Genomic DNA, 22,233 nt, shown 5'->3' on the forward strand with positions numbered 1-22,233 from the left:
TGGTCAGTGGTAAAGCAAGTAATGAGAAATTACGTACAAACTTCCTATAGAAACTAGCAAGACCAAGGAATGAGCGTAATTCATGTACATTTTTAGGAACAGGCCAATGCAATATTGCATCAATTTTCTTAGGATCAACTTTTATTCCTTCTTTTGATACAATATGACCTAGATATTCTATTTCTGTCTTAAAGAATTCACTCTTGTCAGGATTTGCAAACAATTGATTTTCTTTCAGTAATTGAAAAACTAATGATAAATGCTCATAATGCTCTTTTTCACTTTGACTGAATACTAAAATATCATCAAAGAAAACAATCACACAATATTGATATTTTAGAAAAATACGGTTCATCATTCTACTGAAAGTGGCAGGAGCATTAGTTAATCCGAATGGCATAACTAAGAATTCGTAATGGCCAAACTGTGTCCTGAATGCAGTCTTAAATATGTCGGATCTATCTAACCTCACCTGATGATATCCAGATTTAAGGTCAATTTTACTAAATATAGAAGATCCTTGCAGTTTGTCCATAAGGTCATCAACTCTAGGTATAGGATACCTATTTTTTACAGTGATCTTGTTTAATGCTCGGTAGTCAATACACATCCGATAAGTATTATTCTTTTTCTTGACTAGGAGCACAGGTGCACCGAATGGAGAACTGCTAGGTCGAATTAAACCTCTATTTAGTAATTCTTCTACTTGACTCTGGATTTCTTTTTGCTCTATTTGATTGTGCCTATATGGGGCTTTGCAAGGTGGTTGTGTGCCAGGTATTAAGTCAATCTTATGGTCTTCTGGACGTGATGGAGGTAAACCTGGTGGTAGGTCTTCTGCAAAACAATCCTTAAAATATGCAAGAAATTCCTTATGCCTAGGGTGCATATGATTTTCCTTTGCGTGCAATTCATTCACCCAAATGAGATATGATTTAATATTCTTGCGTAGTGCACGTTTTGCTTGAGTATGCGAAAGCAGTGGAAACATATGAGATGCATGCATACCAAATAATGTAATAGATTTTCCTTGAAAATTTATATTCATTGTGTGTGTGGAATAATCTATATTGGGATTATGTTGGTGTCTCCATGGCATTCCTAGAATAATGTCGCTAGACTGTAATGGGACAACTAAGAAATTTCTTCTTTCAATATATGGACCAATTTGAATTTCTAAATCTTGAACTTCTTGTGTGCCATTGTACCTAGTGCCTAAAAATGCAGCTTTTATGCGATAGTGCGTAGGTACTGTATGCAATTTCAATTCCTTTACCAATTTTGCTGAAATAAAGTCATGGGTACTACCGTCATCATGCAATATAATTCTTTCTTTTCCATGCACCATACATTTCATAGTCAACAATGAATGTGAAGTAGGCATACCTGATAAAGTGTCGGAAGTAGTAGTAGGATCATCTTCTTCTTCAGTGAAATCTGGCATATCCTCATGCTCGTCTTCGTCCATAGCTCCAAGGTGGTTGATATGTGCTGATGGCTTCTTTGAATGACAATTTGCTGCGAGATGCCCTGGCTGGTGACACTTGTAGCATACGATGGGCTTGGCTTTAGTCACATTATTTGCAATGGCTGGGAGTCTGAGTATATTTGGATTTGCTTGTTGGATAGGCTTAGGATTTGGATTGACAGTGGATGGTAATGCATGTGGTTTAGACCAATTCTTGCGGAAAGATGGTGATGAAAAACGACCTGGATTAAACCTTCTGAAATTAGAATTGAATTGTTTAGATCCATAATTACCGTTTGCTTGGAATGGCTGTGGTCGTCGATCTCTTCCACGTAACTTATCTTCAGTGTCGTGAGCTAAGAAGATGGCGTCTTCAAGGGTAGCAGGCTTGAACATATTCACCTCAGCGTAGTAATGTCCAAGAAGTCCAGATATATACTTCCGCTTATGTGTCGTCTCTGGTACGTCTTCAAGCATGCGTAGCTGTAGGAGTGCATTCCAAAAACGCTCTGTATACTGTGGAATAGGCTCACGATCGCGTTGTTGGAGTAAATCCCATTGCTTGATAGCCTTCTCATGAAATTGCGGTGGTAGGAAATTTTGCATGAACTTCTTCTTGAAATCTTCCCATGTAGCAGGACATTCTATACTCTTGCGGACTACAGTCCACCAAAGTGATGCTTTATCTATCAGATGATTAGTAACACACTTGATTTTATCTTTCTCAGGATAAGTTTCCTCATGGAAATAGTCATCAAACTGGCTAATGAATGATAAAACAGTTTTTCCTTCTCTTATGCCATTGAAAGTGCGAAACTTGAAACTTCGTTTACTTATCTTGGATTCCTTGCGAATGGTTTGTGCTTCAAGAGTGGCGTCGATGGTACGGCGAATCAGATCTTCAGCTTGAGGTTCTTCTTTATCAGTGGACGCTCCTTGTAGCTTTGTCAATTGCGCTTGCAAGGCTTGCCTAGCTCTTCGCTCTTCTTCCAATTGCAGCATGATAAGATCCAGCTTTTGTTCCATGGTAGGCTCGGGTAAGTCGTCTTCAGCCATAGGATCATCCATATGTGGGGTAGTCATCCTGTAAAACTCAACAAACCTTTCTCACTCAAAATCAGTTAGCGGGATGAGCGTAGCTCAAATTTGGGGTTACAAGGCTATGTATTTTTGGGTATTTTCTTCTTCAATTTTCAGAAATTCTGAAATATTGCTATCTCCGTTTGCTGAAAGTACTTCAACGAACTTGCAGATAGGTAAAACAGCTTGCTGCGAACAACTTTCCAGTTCAAAGTTTTTGCATACGAACAAGTCTTCTATGAGTTTTAAGCGTTAGTCAGTTCTGATTTAGTCTGACTTGCAGAGTTGCAGACTTAGCAGACTTGCAGAGTTGTTGACTTGCTGGACTTAGCCGACTTGCAGAACTTGCAGGACTTGATTCCAAGTGACTTACTGAACTTGACTTCTGGAGCGCAGGACCCGGAGTTTACAGACTTGTTTGCCTTCACTGACTTGCAGAGTTTGAAGTGTCTTAAGCTTAATGAGTTAAGCTTAAGCTTAATAAGCTTAAGAAGGAGAAAACAGGCCGCCGTTTTTTCGTGAAGGGGGGGGCCGTTTTTTTCTTCACGCGAAAATTTCGGGCTGATCTTCTTACACCTCGAGACGATTTTGAGAAGCTTAGGCTTCTCTTAAGCTCTTAAAGCTTTGTAATTAAGCTTTTAATGAAGAAGATTAAGAGCTTTCTCACTGTTTTTTCAACGACTTGATGAAGAGAATTGATGAGTGGTCCTCCGCCGACAGAGATTGGTCCTTCGCGATCTGACAGTGGAAATAGGGGTTCTTGATCGCCAGAAGTCTGCCTGTATCGACGGTTCGCGACGAGATTGACTGTAGAGGCCGTTTGTTCCTGGAGCTCCGCCTTCGCCCGAGATTGGTAGCGATTGGAAGCCCTTGATCTCTGCTCCGCTCTGATACCACTGGTGCGCAGATCGGACGCAGATAGCTCACGTGGTGAATCCCGGAAGGTCCCCAAGAACAAAGTACTCTACTTTTTAGCACAAAAACCCATGTAAAAGCAAGCACGACATGAGACAAGAGACAAATTGGGTTCAATCTCCCCCATGCCTTGTGTGAGCGCTTCACAAAGCATGTATTTAATGTATATTTCCCAATCTTTATGCTCAAAAATAGCCCAATTACAAAAATATGACAAGCTTTTAGCTTTTGAGTTTGCTTTCTACCAAAAATATGAAAATAAAGCTAATGGACGGTGCCCATAGTGTCTGGCACGCCCAATCTCAATGTCCAAATAGAAATAACATATCCAGGCGCATAAGCGCATACAAAATAATAATAAATAATCGATGTCTCTATAGACATAACAAAATATAGGCGTGGCGCCTATCAAAATATAGTCCAAAGGTCGAAAACCCGCTAGACTCCAATGCTTTCCTCCGCCACTGCTGCTATCTCTACACATCAACTGAAGCATTCACAATCGTTAGTAAAATAACACAATTAAACCGACAAAAGTGAATACCTAGCAGTCTTCAGCTACATAAATAAATCAACTGGTTAGAAATAAATCCTAACCTTAATTTATTACGAGTGCGCACTCTAAACTCATAAACGCTTATTAATTTAATATGCATTTTGCGGAATCACCCGCTATGGAATCACCCATGTACACACTAAATTAATGAAACGCCCGAAAAGGGCAGGCGTCCCCATCAACTTCTCGCACAAAGAATCCTCTTTGCGTATGAGCCCCGGTCATCTAAGTTTACGGAATCCACCGTAAAACCTCACGGAATCCACCGTGGAATATGCCTCCTGGCATCACCTTTGGCGTACTTGCATCCTGAATATGCACAATTATAGAGTCTGAATACTGATAGACAGCCAGTACATAACTTTCCTGGCTCTCTCATGCCATGCTTTAAATGCCTGCATTTGCTGTTGATTGGGAACATCAGGAAGAAGTGGTTCTTCTTCATTTCCTGCAACAAATTCCCAATATCCTTTTTCCATAAGGAAATTTGTCATTCTAAACTTCCATGCTTGGAAGTTGTTCTTGTCAAGCTTTTCAGTGACAATCTGTGAAAGAGAATCAGATGCCATTACAGAAGACTGCAAAAAATTCTGTCACTGCAAAAACCACAGCTTCACCCTCACAAGGGAAAATCTGCAAAACTGGCGAAAGTGGTATTTGACCACACAGTCACTTCCTAGTGACGATTTTGCATCAACAGGCAACAGGGATGATTCTGTAACTCCCAATGTCTCTGCGCACAAGCATACAATGCAATTTTTACAGTAACTATTCACCGACCTGTAGAACAGTGGCTGCACAGCATAAAACTGGGCCTTTTCCTGAGTGCGTGCAGAAAACTTCCGCCTCCAAAACAGGCCCCGAAATGGCCTCAAATAAAAAAAACAAGGTCGCCAAGGGCTAAAGCCCTTTCCCGCAGCATATACTACCCTCTTTCTTCACCGCGAAGGGCGTCTCAACCTGAGACAATGCACTCCTGCACTTTCCGGCTGTGCTACCTGCAGAGATCTGCTCCCAAAACAGAAAATGAAAGCAACACTGCTCCTCTTACCAGACCACCGCGAGCTTGGCTTGCTTTCTTGAGCCCCTTACCACGAACAAGGCTCTGATACCATGTCAAGATTGTGGGAGAGAAGGAAGGAGTCTCACTTGTAGCTTTCTTGCTTGCACAATGGGGGAATACACACAAGGGTGGAGGCTGAAAACAGTTTTTCTCTTCTTAGTTGTGTAAGCCAAAAAGAACTCAAGTACAAAGAAATAGAAGAACCCTATATATGGGTCTCAAACCAAACTCAACTAACTAAGGTGGCATACTAACTGAGCCACAAACTAGAGTAGATAAGGATAGCTATCATGTAGCTATTATTCATGGGCAGTGTACCAACCGCGTCTGCAACTGACAAGTCGGTGACATAAATACACAACGGTCACCCTGGCGTATCACGAGTGGAGCTCCATATCTCAACAATTGCGTGAGTCGCCCACTAATGCTGCAATCACTTATTAACATCAAAGTGGCCACTATCACAAAGATCAAGGACATAGAAAAGGAAGCAGTAGACCAATCCCACCAAGCATCAATTGTTGAGTTATCTAGCCTAATCATACCCTAACCTCTTGCAGGCCTTAGGCCCTCTTATGAGCATTGATCTATTCTTGCTTTGGGCTTAGATTTGTCAAGAACATGGGGGATGACAATGTCACTTGCATTAGATGTTTGGATACTACCTTCACTATGCTTGCTAAAAGCTATGTGTGGTTGGACTAAGGTCTCTTAAAAGAGCCTATAGCAATTGATTTTTGCACGCTGCCATGCAGTTGGGAAGAATTTGAATTCATGTTCATTAAAGTCCCCATGGTAGCCGATGAACTAATCACCAATGAGATTTCTCACACCTCCTATAGCAAGAGAAAAGTCTCTGCCACAGCCAAGACCTAAAAGAACTTAAAAAGCTGTCGAATAACAATGACTCTTTCATTCTATGTAAATGGTATACTCTCCATCCTAATGGAAACAAGAGGACTACCCAATTATGACCGATGCCAAGCAGAGACGCACCATCAAAACCTCTGAGTATGACCCCACTTCTTATGTAGCTCCTCCTACCTCCTTTAGAATATTGGTCATCACTCTCAATCGATCCTTAGCAAATCATGTCATGGCCCAGCCCTGTTTAGATCGAATCCTTACTGAAGAAGAGCTACACATCGCCAATAGGATCAACTTTGGTGACTTCCTAATCGATGTCATGACCTACATTGCACACGTAGGCATTCAACCTCATGACATGGACAAACATGCTCATTTGGAGTATAACCCACACCGCTACACTTGGCTCATGCAAAAGTGAAGCACTGCCAATGAACTTCATGTCCTTAACCCTTTATCCTCCAAACCTAGGAAGGATTTACATCATTCCCAAGGGGGAGGGGGTAAGGTGGAAAAGAAGACATGTCTTAATATCTCAAATGAATTTTAAAAGCTAAAAAGAAGAATGAAGGTCAACTTATGATCAAGGAAAAAATCAAGAATTTTTATTGGAATGTGTGGACTGCTTGAAGCAAAAGTTTTCATTCTAGACTTAAGAATTTCACATTTCCATAGCTTGCATTCATTATCTACTTATCTTGTCGCAAAGAGTTGTCTCAAGAAAACTAATGGTGAGTTGTGATGTCATGACAGGAATACAACATGGCAGGTCAAGACAAAGGTAGCAAACTTTCGTTCACGAAAGAAGAGTAGGTGAAGTACGGCCTAATGGTAGAAATAAGAGCCTTCAACTAGTTTAAGTTTAGGAACATCTTGAACTTGGAAGACGTGGTCATGGAAGAATAGGTTGTGAAGAAAATTGTTGACCAATTCAACTTAAGTATGTAGAGAGAAGGTCAAACAAGCTATGGATTATAGCAAGTGCACGGACTTCCTAAGAACTTTTGATGCTGACAGAAACAATGGCATTGCAATAGTGAGACAAGGGGAAGAAACCCACAGTGAACTGAGCCCCGAAATGGTAGAAAGAGCATTGGGCGTGGTCAAAAAAATTGAGAGGCGGCCTAAAAGAGATATCCACAGCATGCTAGGAATGGACAAGGCCCTAGTCTACACTAATGACGGAGTTAGCCTAACTGACATTCGAGACCAAGCAAAGGCAATCCATGTTCTATCCTCCAGTCAGAGGTATAACGCTTTAATGAGAAAGATTGGAGTGCCATTCCTAGAGAGCCTTGTGACCAATTCCTTAGACGAAGTGAATTGGAATGGATATATGCGAAAAACCATTGAAGCTTCAGTAAAGGCACTAGCCACAAATGCAAGACCAATAGATGGGGATTTCCTAGCTTCCACAGTGGGGAAGGCCTAGAAGAAAACCCATCGGCCAAGGCCTCAAGCATAGGATTTGAAGGTTTACTCACCGCAATTATCCAGGAGGCCATTGGAGACTTGGAAAAATCAAAAGTAGTGGAAGAGACTCCTGAGTACTCCCCTACCCATGAATCACGAGCTCAATCACCATTATAGATGCAGACTCTAGTCTCCTTCTCTACAAGAAATGTAGGAGATGAAGAAGCACTAAGGGTGCAAAGAGAAGAAGTTGAGCAAGCTCCAAGAAAGAGGAAGCAAGTAGAGGAGGAGGAGAGGTTGAAAAGAGAAGATGATGAGTAGTTGGCCCTAGCCACAAGGCTATCTATTGAGGAGGTCTCCTGCCCTTGAGCTAATAGAGAGAAGCCCAAGCCTGAAAGAACCAAGATGAAGCATCGTTGTAGAAGAGAGGGCTCAAGAACTTGTCGTGATAGGCAAGGGAAAGGTCCCACAGCTTCCACCATCTCCAGCCTTGATTATCACACCTGCCACCACTCAAGAGACCTCAGAAGTTCAAGTGGACCAAAGTAACATGGTTATGTGGGTGCAGTACTTGTTGAGATCAAAGTAGCTAGGCCCAATGCCCAATGGTGGAGCTCCTATGATAAGGACAAAGAGGCTGGTTGTAGGGGATGCTAAAAATCTAGAAAGGACCTAAAGAAGCCCAAAGTAGAAACATCAATGATATCCATGCTGCCAGCCTTGCCACCAGTGGCAGCTAGTTATGATGAATATGTACAGGAGCTATAAGGACAGTGTTAGCTCGAGAAGACAAAGCATATGACTATTTATCACAGGCATCTAAACAACCTAAAGAAGGAGTTAGAAGCAAAGAAGGAGGTAGAGGTGAGAAAAGAAGAAGAAGGCACACAAGAACTCCAGTTGCAAAGGTCAAAAGAGCAGGCTAAGGAGCTCTAGTTGGAGAAGGTAGAGGATGAAACGAGCTTGAAAATGGATTTTTCAAGTCTCATGTAGGACAAAAGGACAAGGAAGAGGTCCTTGGGCAACCAAAGAAGACCGTGGATGAGCTCATAGAGGAGGTGAAAAGAGTGAAGACTCAAGCTCATGCACAATACCATAAAGAGAGAAGGCAAAATGAATAGCTACTCAAGGACTTGCAGGAGGCCAAGGCCCAAAAGGACAAGGAGTCAACCAAAAAGCTACTAGAGGTGGAGAACCAACTCCTCAAGACTCTCCAAGTGTAGGGAAGACTACAAGAAGAGCTAAACCACCATAACCAAGACAATTGACATCTGAAAAGAACAAGAAGAAGTGATGGAAACATTATCAAGAGAGCTAGGCCATAGTCAAGGAAGGATGGATGAGAAGGCCAAGGCTTGGAAATAGAGAAATATTGGAAGGGTTAGAGACTTGGCCAAATGCCTCACTCTAGTAGAAAGTGAAAGGATCATGGTAGAGGCAAGGGCCGAAGTAGTGGAGGTGGGGCTAGAGGTCCAAGAATAGGCCTTCCTGAATATTGTGCTTCATGTAACTCATGCAAGAGATGAGGATGACGTAGAAGGCCTAAAGAAGAAACTAGAAATAACAAGAAGAGCCATAAAGTACGAGCTCCAAGAACACACCCCTAGAACCAACTCAAGCCCAAGTCTAGAACAACAAAGGCAGATTCTACTGCAAGCAAGGCTCTCTAGAGAAGATTTAGAGCAGCTAGGAATTGGAGGCCAAGGATAGTAGGAATATCAACCAAAACCACCCAAGTAGAATCACCAATGAAGGAAGGCCCTCATTTGGAGCCAATTGATGACCCTGAAGGACAATTTGCTAAACAAAGCCCACCCTGCCTCCATCAACAGAAGTAGAAGGCCAAGAAGAAGACCCGCTCACCATGGAAAAAATAGTCGAGGCAAAAAGGAAACATAGGGAATTAACGGATCTCACAATGAGAAAATTTAGTGCCATTCCATAATAAAAACCCAATGTCCAAATGCTGCAAATTGAGGAACAACTGTCAATCAATTGGGCACGGGAGTTGAATCACTAGGAGTAGTGGGAGAACAAGTGCACACCATTCGAATTTGAATTCTTCTATCCTAATGCACTGAATAAGGTGCTACCTCCACAAGTGGTTGAAGGTACCATATAGCTCTCCAAGAGGCTAGGAAAGTGGTGGCAAGATGAGAGAATCAAAAATCCCACATTGTGGAGGAGAGAACCTACTTGATACTAGGATGATAAGGTCATAGAAGAGCCTAGAGAGGTCAAAGGCTATAAAGCCTAACCTAAATGGCACCGAAGAATCTAGGATACTAATTTTGAGGCATGGATAGTGTTTTGCAACACGCTACCATATGAAAGGGATGACCTCATCTACATGGCTTACCTGAGGTGCCATGGTGTGGATTTTGACCAGGGAAAGCATGGTAGGTACGACTTCCCTTTGATCTATAATGGCAATGCCTCCATCCTTGAAGAGTGCCTTGTTTTTGGAGCTCAAGATCTGCGAGCTTCCGTCACTCACTTCCTAGATGAGTTCATAGCATGCCCTAACCCCGCCTTCCTTACCACTTGTAATTATCTCTGTCTCTTAGAAATCCTATTAAAATAGAATCCAATATCACAGGAAGAGCCCATGCCACCGCTCTACTTTGATGTGAATGGTGGAATAGATAGCTGTGTAATGAATCACCTCATGCTGAGGGTTTCACTCTTGCCAGCATTTTGCATGAGTCTCTTGAAAGATATAAGTGATAGTAGGTTCTCAAAATGTAACTATCCATTCCTCTGTACTACCCCACTCAATGTAAGGATTAATCCGAAGGGCTATATGCTAAGCCCTGCATTCCTTAGAAAATCCTGTAGTCCCCCTTATGAAGCTCCTAAAGAGCATGAGGATGACATCTAGCTTGTCTCCCACTATAACATCAAAGTGACACAACCACTACACCTAGGGGTTCTCAAGTTAGGTGCATCCAGTGGCCTTGGTTAGCTAGCTCCATGCCTAACTCCCTAGCCCCTTTTGTTCTTCCACTTAACACTTAGGGCTCATCAAGGGCAGGACACACCTACGGAGGTCACACTCACCTATGGTTAGACATGTCTCCCTAAGTTATACCCACTGCACCTCCCCTTTACACAAACTAGGTCCTCAAGTGTGGGAAAATACCCTAGGCTTGCATGTAGTTCTGAACCCAACTCCTAGTTCCACTGGCATGGACACAATGTACTGCACGACAAGGTAGACACACCCCCTAGTAGCCAGTGCACCTTCTTTTCCTTTTTAAGTGAATTTGACCAATCACAATAGCCCATCAACTTCAGAGGTCCTGTCACCCACTCAATCCAGTGTCGTGTTGAGATATCGAGCTCCACTCGTGATACGCCAGGGTGACCGTTGTGTATTTATGTCACCGACTTGTCAGTTGCAGACGCGGTTGGTACACCACCCATGAATAATAGCTACATGACAGCTATCCTTATCTACTCTAGTTCGTGGCTCAGTTAGTATGCCACCTTAGTTAGTTGTCTTTGGTTTGAGACCCATATATAGGGTTCTTCTATTTCTTTGTATGAGAGTTCTTTTGTCTTACACAACTAAGAAGAGGAAAACTGTTTTCAGCCTCCACCCTTGTGTGTATTCCCCCATTGTGCAAGCAAGAAAGCTACAAGTGAGACTCCTTCCTTCTCTCCCACAATCTTGACATGTCGGTCACCACAACCTCAACCATTTTGATATGCTTCTTTTTCACGTCCAATCTCTACAAGGCCTCATCATCAACCTCCATGACAACCCTTCAATCACCCGAGCCCTCATCAACAAAGCCCACAAGTGTCGTGGGACAAGCACTTGACTAGGAGGGGGTAATGTTAACCCCAATGCAATAAAGGAAAAAAAAGAAAAAAAATGAAGCAAAATAAAATTTTAAAATACAAGACAGTGTAAAAAGGTGCCCCAGCAGAAATAAGAGGAAAAAAGGCCAAAAGTACAAAGACACCTTAAAAACCCAAGGTGAGTGCCAAAATGGAAGAGGCACATTTTAGAATGAAAAGGCACTCCTAAATCCTTGTAAAAGAGCGCCAGGCTCCCTCCCGTGTCATTTATAAAGAGTAGACAGCCATGGGTGAAGCCATATTGTAAATAGAAGGGAATGGGAAAAGAGAATCTAGGCTAAAATGGTCAGTCATGTAAAAAAGAGTTGGGTGCCCAAAAGGGATTAGGGCATGTATAAAAGCCAAAAAATGAATAAAGAATCTCATTCTTGTGTGTGGCCAAAACTAGCTCTCCTCTCCTCTTCTCTTTTCTTTCCTATTCTTGCTTGCTTGAGCTTGTGCTTGAGAGAGGGAGTGTGAGGGAGAGAGGCAATGAGTGTGTGAGGGACCATGGTGGAGAAGCTCTCTATCTTCTCCTATCTTCTTCTTCTTCTCTTCTCTTCTCTTCTCTTGTGTGTAGCAATGGAGCATGGAGCTTAGAGCTTGGGGATCAAGCTTGCACCTTGGATCGTGGAGCTACCAGAGTGCTTGAGGGAGGAGGTAACTTGATCAAGCATGGAGGTAAGCTCACTACACTCGTAGGTGTGAGAGCGCATACGGCTATGTGAGAGGTAGACATTACACTTAGCTTGAAACACTTGAAACAATAAATGGTCCTTGGGTCTTGGCAGTCAAGCGTGAGCTCCCACACTTATATCCTTTAGATTCTAGCTAGAAGTTACATTATCTCATTTGCTTCTTGTCCAATTACTCACACCTCCAATTTTATTGGAATACAATCAAAATCAAAATATAAAGGAACCCAAGTACCATACCTAAGTTTGTACCTCCTATAGTCAAAATCCATAGGAAGAGATTGCCAAGAGATACTGAAAGATATAGCCAAGGACTCAAGACATGCATTGCACCATATAAAATCACCCTTGTGGTCATATTACCTAAGTTTCTAGGATAGTCTTAGAACATTGTCCAAATCCTCCTCTGAAATCTTTCTACTTAGACATCAAACCTTCATCCTCTGTAAATTCACAGATTTAAAACAGGCTACAAAGATGTGTAAGAGTGCAAACCACAACAAGCGTATTCTTTTAGGTATCCTTCCATGAGTCATGGCCTTTACATGTCTTCGGCTATTCTGAGTTTGAAGCTCTTTATCGTTACTTCATCAGTAGTTTTCCAATTTAAGGATGTAAGGCTTGCCAATGATAAATCCCCAATGCATCTAAATACACCTTCTCTTGACAAGGCCACATATTATGCATAATATAAAAAAATCATGCCTTCACTAAAAAAACATATAGTTTGATCAACATAAATAATATTTGCAAATTCTTTATGAATTGCATAGAATATGCCACTAAGACTTTCCATGGGCTGCCATTTAGAACTTATCAATGAAAATATATCTAACACTAATAATCCATTGTTTACTTAGTGCTTTATTAAAAAGATATATTCACATACACAATTTAACTTAAAACCAAACTTACAATGGCTTTGCTAATGAAAATGTTCATTTGGAGGCAAGTACATTTCACCATGTAAATATGTTGCACCCTAGCAAACCACCCTTGAGTTGTGATTTTAAAACCAGTGATATGTCTCTTCCAGTGATACTTGATATCTTCTTCTTTCGTTTTCTTCACCTTATGAGAGCCCCTGCAAGATGGCAACATGGCAACCTAATCATTTATACTAAATATTTTGGGCTCCCATTTTCCATATGCACTTTTGTTAAAGATAGTGCAAGAGTTCATAGAATGAGAAGGATGCCTTGTGGAAGCCATGAAAAAAAGGGAGCGCAACCAATGTGCAAATAAGGAAACTCAAAAAGAAAAGATCGATGAACCCAAAATGAATATCAACAAGACTAATGAAAATACACTCGATGCCAAGAAGAATATTCAAATGCATCTCAAAAGTTACAAAATCAATAGTATTAATTACATCTTGTCTTTATCTCAAATTTTACTAGCTTTTATTGGATTTATGAGCTTTGAAACTACAAAAAGATATCAAATTTCAGAGATTTTGGCCAAAAAAGGGGAGAAATCCACGAAATGGTCTCTATTATCTCCAAATAAAAGGAGACAAGAATACCATATTTTTACACATGTAGCAAGCTCTCGTTGGCTCTTTTCTTAATCAAGTGATTAACAAAAGTGTCATTACCCTAATGGGTTTCTTATGTACAAGTGGGCTAAGGATGTCAATCTGCCTAAGGTGAAGTGATGTGCGAGGGGGTAGTGTGTATGGTTTTGTGCACAAGTATATATACACTAGGCCAAGTGTAAGGTGAATGCACATACACTTGTGTGCATTGTGCAAGTGATACTAGTGCACTTAGTACACTTGCACAAAAGGATAGTGCAATGATTATTGTGCAAGAGAGCACACACAAAGATATGTGCACTAGGTCAATGTGACTTGTTACAACCCTAACCATAGTTGTGTAGCAAAAAAACTATTTTTGTGGCAATTTAGACCATCTACAAAAAATTCCATTTCTCATCAACGAGGGAGATTAAGAAGAAATGGTTTTACAAAAATATAATAAACACAAGTTAGTAGTTGAAAAAATAATGCAGGGTAAACAAGCTATGAAGCATATCTTTCTATGTTCACCTTTGAGACTATTTTTCCAGAAAATAAAAAACTTTTAGTGGTTCTAATCAAAACCATCTTTAAAAAATATATTTTTGCCTAAAACTTTCAATAAAAATACTTTCATATGTATAGTATTCATTCCCCTTAAAAGATTTACAATTATATAGAACTATCAACTTTTTAAAGAGCTCCAAATAGCATTGTCGAGTGCTATTCTAACCATTTTTATGAACTTTTGAAAATCCAAATTTTCTATAAAATAAAATTTCACTTGAAAATTGTTCCAAATATTTTATTCTTTTATCATATAACATTAATAAAGTCCCATCTAATTCTTTTATCATATGCACATGTTATTTCAGATATAGTGAAATATGACTTGAGTCACTAAAGTGGCTTGGAGCCACTTTTTTTGCAAATCATCAGATTAGGACTAAATCTATATAAAATGAAAGACAAGATTGCATTGCTTCTATCGGCATTAGAACAAATTGTATGAGGAATTACAATAAACTATTGCAAGAATTATAGTTTACTATTGCAAAACTATATTACTATAATCATGAGACATAAACACCATTATAGATCCATAAGAAGAGAATAGACAATTTGAATGGTAGAGAATAGATAATGAATAGAGAAAAAACATAGGAAATCAATGCATAAATTGGCATGACCATTCTTTTATCCTTATTGTTATCTCTCTTACAAGGCATGATCATGAATCAAGATTAATTTTCCCTTAGAGTGGCCACACCTGTTACATATATAAAACTAACACATCACATGAATGATAAATTCCTTTTACATATCAAAGTATATGGCTAAAGAAAGAGTAATGCTAAAACATACTAGAAATAGCCATGTCAAAGCCAAGGCCTAGCACCTAGCACAACATTCGCCACAACTATATCTTGAACCCTTAGCCTAAGCTAAATGCCTTATCCAAAATAGACTAATGTAGAGAGTGTAGTTATACCCCATCTGAAGCATTCCACCTCTAAATGAGCCATATAGAGTAATCATGAGTAGATCCCCTCTAGGAGGTTTACAAATCTCTTACATAGTTGCATGACCAATCCTAAAGACTCTTAACAAAATAAAATATATGCATAGATCATGAAGAGTAAATATCAAAATATAGTAAGGTCCATGCATGAGCTAAATTACTTATGAGCAACATGAGAATCAAAAGTAGATATTACTCGCAATGATTGTTGAGATGGCAAGCTCAACACGTGCGGACATTGATGATGGATCTCATGGCTAGATGAGTCTGCACTTGCACACTCAGCACATTGGTGGTCATTATGATACTCACATGATCACTGACTTATCACTTATTATATTTAGTTTGTTACACCTACCTACAGCTGGCAAAGACATAGCACCAGTCGATTAGTGTAGTCGGTTGTGCACTATTTGACTTAGAAGGCCACTTTTCTTTATGTTGTATCTTATCTATACTTTCTGTACATTTTATGGTGTGTAGAAGAAGAAGAAAAATCAGCAAGAAAACGTTTTGGCCTCCATCTCTCTTCTTGTGGTCTTGAGTGAGCTTCCTCTTGTGTATACAATGTGTGTTTGGCGCAGCAGCTCAAGCACATCCCCCCATCACGCGATTCTTGACATGGTATCAAAGCCGTGCCACTAAGAGAGGCTGATTTCGAAGGCTAAAGTAAAGGAGAAGAAGCAAGGTTCAAGAAAGCAAGCAATGGGTAAGAAGCTCTCCCATTCTTCCACTCTCTCTCTTGGATAGTGCAAGTGGAGACATCGGAAGCAGAGTCAAGCAAAAATCTTAGATTGCTGTGAGATTTGGTGTGCAAGCAGATCACTGTATATTCTATAGATGTGCCCTTTAGGACTTTTCCGCAGTTATTTTGGGCATCTAAAGCCGTTTCAGGCCTCCTTTTAGAGCCACAAGGTTGCAGACAACAGTTTCAAGGTACACTATGATTTTGGCTGTATTGACCGAAAGTGGGTGCACAGGTTATAGATTGCGAATCTGTAATTTTTGAGGTGTTTGCAGGAAGCAAACATAAGGTTTATCTGCAAACAGGTTGCAGATTACATGTACTATTGAGCAATCAGTGAAAAATGTTGCTTGGTGTATTGTTGTGCACGTGTTGTGAAAGATTGTAGAAGACTAGCTTACTGTGTTGTATCCTTGTTTGTGATAATGGCAGAGAACAATGGAAATCCTATCATTGAGAAGCTCGACAAGAACAACTACCCTTCATGAAAGTTTTGTGTGACGAACTTTCTTATTGGAAAGGGCCTTTATGAGTTTGTCTCAAGTGAAGAAAAGGAGCCAGAGCTGGGTTGGTATCCCTCCGACTGTAGATGAGTTAAAAGCATGGAAAGAGTGGAATGCAAAAGACAAAAAGGTGATGTACTGGCTATCTGTAGTCATTGATAATACTATGTTGGGACATATCAAGAATAAAGAAACTTCACATGCAGCTTGGACAATTTTTGAGAGTATGTTTTTAGTAAATACAAAGGCATGAAAGATTCAACTCAAGCAAGAGTTGAATGCCTTGAAGAAAGGGAAAATGTCTATCAATGAGTATGTGTTGAAGGTGAGGAGCATTGCAGATTCCTTAGCAACGATTGATGCAATGCATCGGCGGATGATGATGATTTGGTTTCATCCACTCTGAGTGGCCTTAATAATGAGAAGGCATGGAAATCAGCCATTTCCAGATTTTGATGAGCTAATCTCTCTCATGATTACTGAAGAGATCAATATGCAGGGTGTTTCCTCTGAAAGAAATGGTGAACAAGTCCAAGCATTTTACTCGAGTTCAGAAAGGGGACATGGAAGATCCTCTTCAAGGGGCCGTGGCATGGGACGTGCTAGCGATAACCAACAAAATAGGTTCAATCAGCAGTTTGGTGAAATGCAGGTTTTTGGAGACAGGGGGAGCTCTAGAGGGAGAGGTGGATGATAGAATAGAGGGTCTGGAAATTCTGCTATTGTTTGCCATTATTGTGTCAAAATAGGCCATATTGTAGCCCATTGCTATGCAAAGAAGGATGATATTTGCAGTGGTAAATTGCAGCAAGGAAACTATGTATCGTCTTCACGACAGAATGAAGACAAAAATGAGCATCTGTTTGTTATACAACATATGATGAATGCAGTTACAGGAAAGGGGACACATGATGATGTATGGTATGTTGATTCAGGTGCATCTAATCATATGACTAGTCATGTTGAATGGTTTGGAGAGATACATGACTTACAAAACCCAGGTTATGTGCAGACGGGTGATGATTCATGCCACCCAATTTCACACATTGGAAAGGTTCCCTTGTCCTTGTATGATGGCCAGACAAAGAGTCTGATAGCTGCATTATATGTGGCATCAATTACAAAGAATCTAGTATCTGTTGGCCAAATGGTAGAGCAGGGATTGCAAGTCCGATTCAATGCAAAAGGTTGTTTTGTAGAAGACTTTAATGAGAAGTGCAGGTTGGTCGCAAAAGGAAGTAGAGTTGGCCGAATGTTCACTTTAGATACTGGAATTCCTGCAGTGGGGCTGCTATGTATGCGAAAGGAAAAGGAGTAGTTGCAGATATTGAAAAATGGCATAAACATATTGGACATGTAAATGTGCAAAGGCTGAAATTAATGCAGTCCAGAGGATTGGTTATAGGGTTGCCTTCTTTTAGAGTTGCAGAATTGCATAAAGTCTATGAAGCATGCCAGTTTGGTAAGCAGGCGAGACAACCCTTCTCGCATGATAGAGAAGTGAGCAGAAATATACTTGATGTAGTACATACAGATGTTTGGGGGCCTACACAGAATGTATCTCTTAGTGGCAACAAATACTTTGTCACATTTATTGATGACTATTCAAAGAAGCTATGGGTATACTTCATGAAGGAAAAGAGTGATGTGTTTGAGCACTTCAAATCTTTTAAGGCAGCTGTTGAAATAGAAACAAGCTTAAAAGTGAAGTGCTTGAGATCAGATGGAGGGGGAGAGTACCTCTCTAATGAGTTCAGTGGCTTCTTGAGGACTCATGGGATAAAGAGGCAATTTACTTGCAGGTATATCCCATGGCAAAATGGTGTTGTAGAAAGAAAAACAGGCATATTGCAGAAGTTGCACGGGCATTAATGGCTGAAAAGAATATGCCCAAACATTTTTGGTCTGAGGCTGTCAATACTGCTATCTACATTATGAATAAGAACTCCCACAGCTGGAGTTCATGGGATGACTCCTAAAGAGTGCTTTACTAGCAAGAAGCCCAATGTATCACACTTGAAGGTATTCGGATGTATTGCATATGTTCATGTGCTAGATGAGCTACGGAAGAAGCTTGATCTAAAGGCTGAAAAATGTATTTTTATTGGGTACTCTTTAGAGCAAAAAGGGTATTGCTATTATAACCCTGTCACAGGTGAGTTCAGAGTGAGCATGGATGCTATCTTTGACGAGATGGAAAGTTGGTATACACCTGCTGATGATGTTTTGGATGATGATAATGATCAGGACAGCTATGTGCAGAAAGATAAACAAGAATCACAAAGTCTTAATGGACCAGAAACATCATCTGGTACTACACCTATAGTGAGCCCTTGGTTTGGGAGACTAAGGAGTAGCCCCACATCTTCAGGTGGATCTATAAGCGTTGCAGGGAAGGACAAAGGAAAGAATAAAGTGTTGGATGGTAATGATGCATCTACTATTCATTCGGGATTGGATGGAGATTCTAGTGGTTCGGAGAGTTTGGATGATGAGCAGGACACCAGGCGTACAGAGAGCTCATAGTAATGTAAAGGCTCCATTGAGTGATCCAATGGTATGCAAATCTAGCAGGGTCAAATACCCTATTAAAAGATTTGGTTTTGAAGGTCATGCAGCTCACCATTATGCTTATATGGTGAAACTAGTTGAGGATGTTGAGCCCAGTTGTTTTGAGGATGTTGTTGGTCATGCTCATTGGGATACAGCAATGGATGAGGAGATGGCTGCATTAGAAGCCAATAAGACTTGGGATTTGATATCCTTACCTAAGGGTAAGAAAGCTATTGGCTGTAAGTGGGTTTACAAAGTCAAGCATAATGCAGATGGTTTAGTTAGTAGGTATAAAGCTAGGCTGGTTGCAAAAGGCTATGCTCAAACATATGGCATAGATTATGAAGAGACATTCAGTCTAGTTGCTAGGATGGCAATTGTTAGATATGTGATTGCCTTGGCAACACAGCCAAAGGTTGGAGTTTGCAGAAAATGGATGCTAAGAATGCCTTCTTGCATGGTGAATTGCAAGAAGAAGTGTATATGGAGTAGCCAGCAAGTTATGAGGATTTAGAATATCCCACATATGTGTATAGGTTAAAGAAGGCACTCTATGGGCTGAAGCAAGCACCTAGAGCATGGTTTGACAAGATTGGAGAGTATCTTGTCAATATTGGATTTTGTGTTTCTAATGCTGATCACTCACTTTATGTGAGAAAGGAAGATACAGGATTTGTCATCATAGTCATTTATGTGGATGACTTCATTGTTACAGGTGGACAGTGACAATGGGATTGCTGAAGTTAAGGACTTCTTAAAGAAGAAGTTTGAAATGAAAGATTTGGGTGAGCTGAGATACTTTCTTGGTATTGAGGTGATTAGATGTGATGGGGGTATATGGCTATCCCAAAGGCAATATGGCTTGGATATGTTATCCAAGTATGGTATGACAACATGTAAGCCTCTTTCAGTACCATTGGAGTAAAATGTGAAGTTAAGTGCTGACATTGGGGATGAGATAGAAGACCCTACTATGTTCAGGAGGATAGTAGGGAGTTTGATTTGCATGACTATCACAAGGCCAGACTTAAGCTATGTTGTTGGCCTTGTCAGTCAGTTTATGCAGATGCCTAGAAAGCCTCATTTGGATATAGTTAGACGTATATTGAGGTATGTGAAGTCCACTTTACGTTATGGATTTTTTTATGAGACAGGTAAGGACGTACATGTCTTTGGATACACAGATGTAGATTGGGCTAGTAGCATGTCAGACATAAGATCTACAAGTGGATTCATGTTTTCCCTTGGTAGTGTAGCAGTTACATGGAGTAGCAAAAAGCAACCTGCAGTTGCTTTATTAAGTACAGAGTCTGAGTATAGAGGTGCTACTATGGCAGCATGTGAGGTGGTATGGCTACAAAAGTTATTAGGTGATTTGGATGTGCAGGGAGATGGTCCAGTTGTCATTAATTGTGACAATATGAGCAACATACAACTAGCTAGGAATCCAGTGTTCCATGCTAGGACAAAACACATTGAGGTGCACTACCACTTTGTGAGAGAGAAGGTACTTGCAAATGTCAGCACACAGGATCAGATAGTTGACATTTTCACAAAGGCATTGGGTGCAGAGAAGCTTCAAAAGTTCTGGAGCTTACTTGGAGTTGTAGAGATAGAATTGAGCTTGAGGGGGAGTGTTGAGATGGCAAGCTCAACACGTGCAGACATTGATGATGGACCACCTGGCTAGATGAGTGTGCACGCCTACACTTAGCACGTTGGTGGTCATTATGATACTCACATGGTCACTGACTTATCACTTATTATATTTAGTTTGTTACACCTACCTACAGCTGGCAAAGACATAGCGCCAGTCGATTAGTGTAGTCGGTTATGCACTGTTTGACTTAGAAGGCCACTTTCCTTTATGTTGTATCTTATCTATACTTTGTGTACATTTGTATAGTGTGTGGAAGAAGAAGAAAAATCAGCAAGAAAATGTTTTGGCCTCCATCTCTCTTCTTGTGTTCTTAAATGAGCTTCCTCTTGTGTATACAGTGTGTTTGGTGCAGCAACTCAAGAACATCCCCCCATCACGTGATTCTTGACAATGACTGAGTTTAAGGAGGCTACTTCTCATGCATGTTCTACCTCAATAGCAAAAATAGAAATTAATTGCATATCCATATCGTAAATGTTCTCTACTGTAAGCTCACAAATTCTAACTTGTTTGTTTATATCCTAAACAATATCATCAATGTCAAATTTCAAAGTATCCAAAGACTTTGAAACATCCACTTGCTCAACCCTCATTAGGAAAAAAATGAACTCACAAATGGGCCCTTAAAAATAATATAGTTTAAGATGTTGGCCTTTTGGATTGTCCAATAGAAAGGCTAGATGTTGACATCCATGGAGGGGGAATCTTCTCTCTCCAAATCTTGGGTTTTTTTTTTAAAGGGATAGTGGGGGATTTAAAACAAGAGAGAATGAATAGTACACAAAATTTAAGTTTCTCTCACCTCGTATTTTTCCCCTCTTTTTTGGAGAATTTTTAATTTTGATTTGTTTCCCTCTCATGAAATCAGTTTGACCCAAAAGTTGAGTAGTAGAGCACTTTCCCTCTCTTCTCTATACTGGTGAGTTTTCGTCTCCATTGAAGCTCCATGGTTTTGAGCATTCTGCTTACCTCTACTCTTTCTTCTCTGTGAAGCTTCAGATTTTGGGCAAAACATAGTGCCCATCTCTCTTTGCATTTTCTCTTGTTTGGTATTTTTTCAATAAGATTTGATATCATTTCTTACTATTACTATTGTTTTATTGCAGAGGTTGTTTTGGGCAGGAGGTACATGTGCTCATCTCTCTCTCTCTCTCTCTCTCTCTCTCTCTCTCTCTCTCTCTCTCTCTCTCTCTCTCTCTCTTTGTGTTGTTTCTCTTTTATGTTGTGTTTTCAATAGAATTTGATGTTGGTTCTAATTGTTGTTTTCTTGTAGATTTTATTTAAAGCAAGAGGCAAAGGTATGAATCTATCTCTTTGATTGGTTTTTTTTTTTTCTGACATCTTTTCAATACAGCATGATGTTAGTTCTAACCCTTGTTGTTTTATTACAAAGATCATTTTGGGTGACATTACATAAGTGCTCATCTCTCTCTCTCCCTCTCTCTTTCTCTCTCTATGTTTTCTCTTTTCTACTATTTTTTCAGTATACCTTCATATAAATACTAACTCTTGCTATTGTCTTTTGCAGAGATTAATTCAGGCAAGATTAGATACGTGCTCATTTCTTTCTCTCTCCTGCTAACTCACACACTCTCTCTTTCCTCCTCTTTGCATTTTTCCTTTTCTATTATATTTATAATAGGGTTTGATGCTAGTTCTAACTTAACGATCAATTGTTGTTATAGTACTTAACACAAGGTAGAGCATAGATTTTGTAGCTTGATTTACGGGTAAATCTACCATATTTTGTGGTGCCAAAATTTATTCATTTTATTAGTGACTTGTATGTTTGATGGGATTGATGTTTTCTTTTATCCATCATTTGAAA

This window comes from Lygodium microphyllum, chromosome 29, assembly GCF_053477565.2.
Source record: "Lygodium microphyllum isolate KBCC chromosome 29, Lygodium_microphyllum_v1.1.10, whole genome shotgun sequence".
Lineage (NCBI taxonomy): Eukaryota > Viridiplantae > Streptophyta > Polypodiopsida > Schizaeales > Lygodiaceae > Lygodium > Lygodium microphyllum.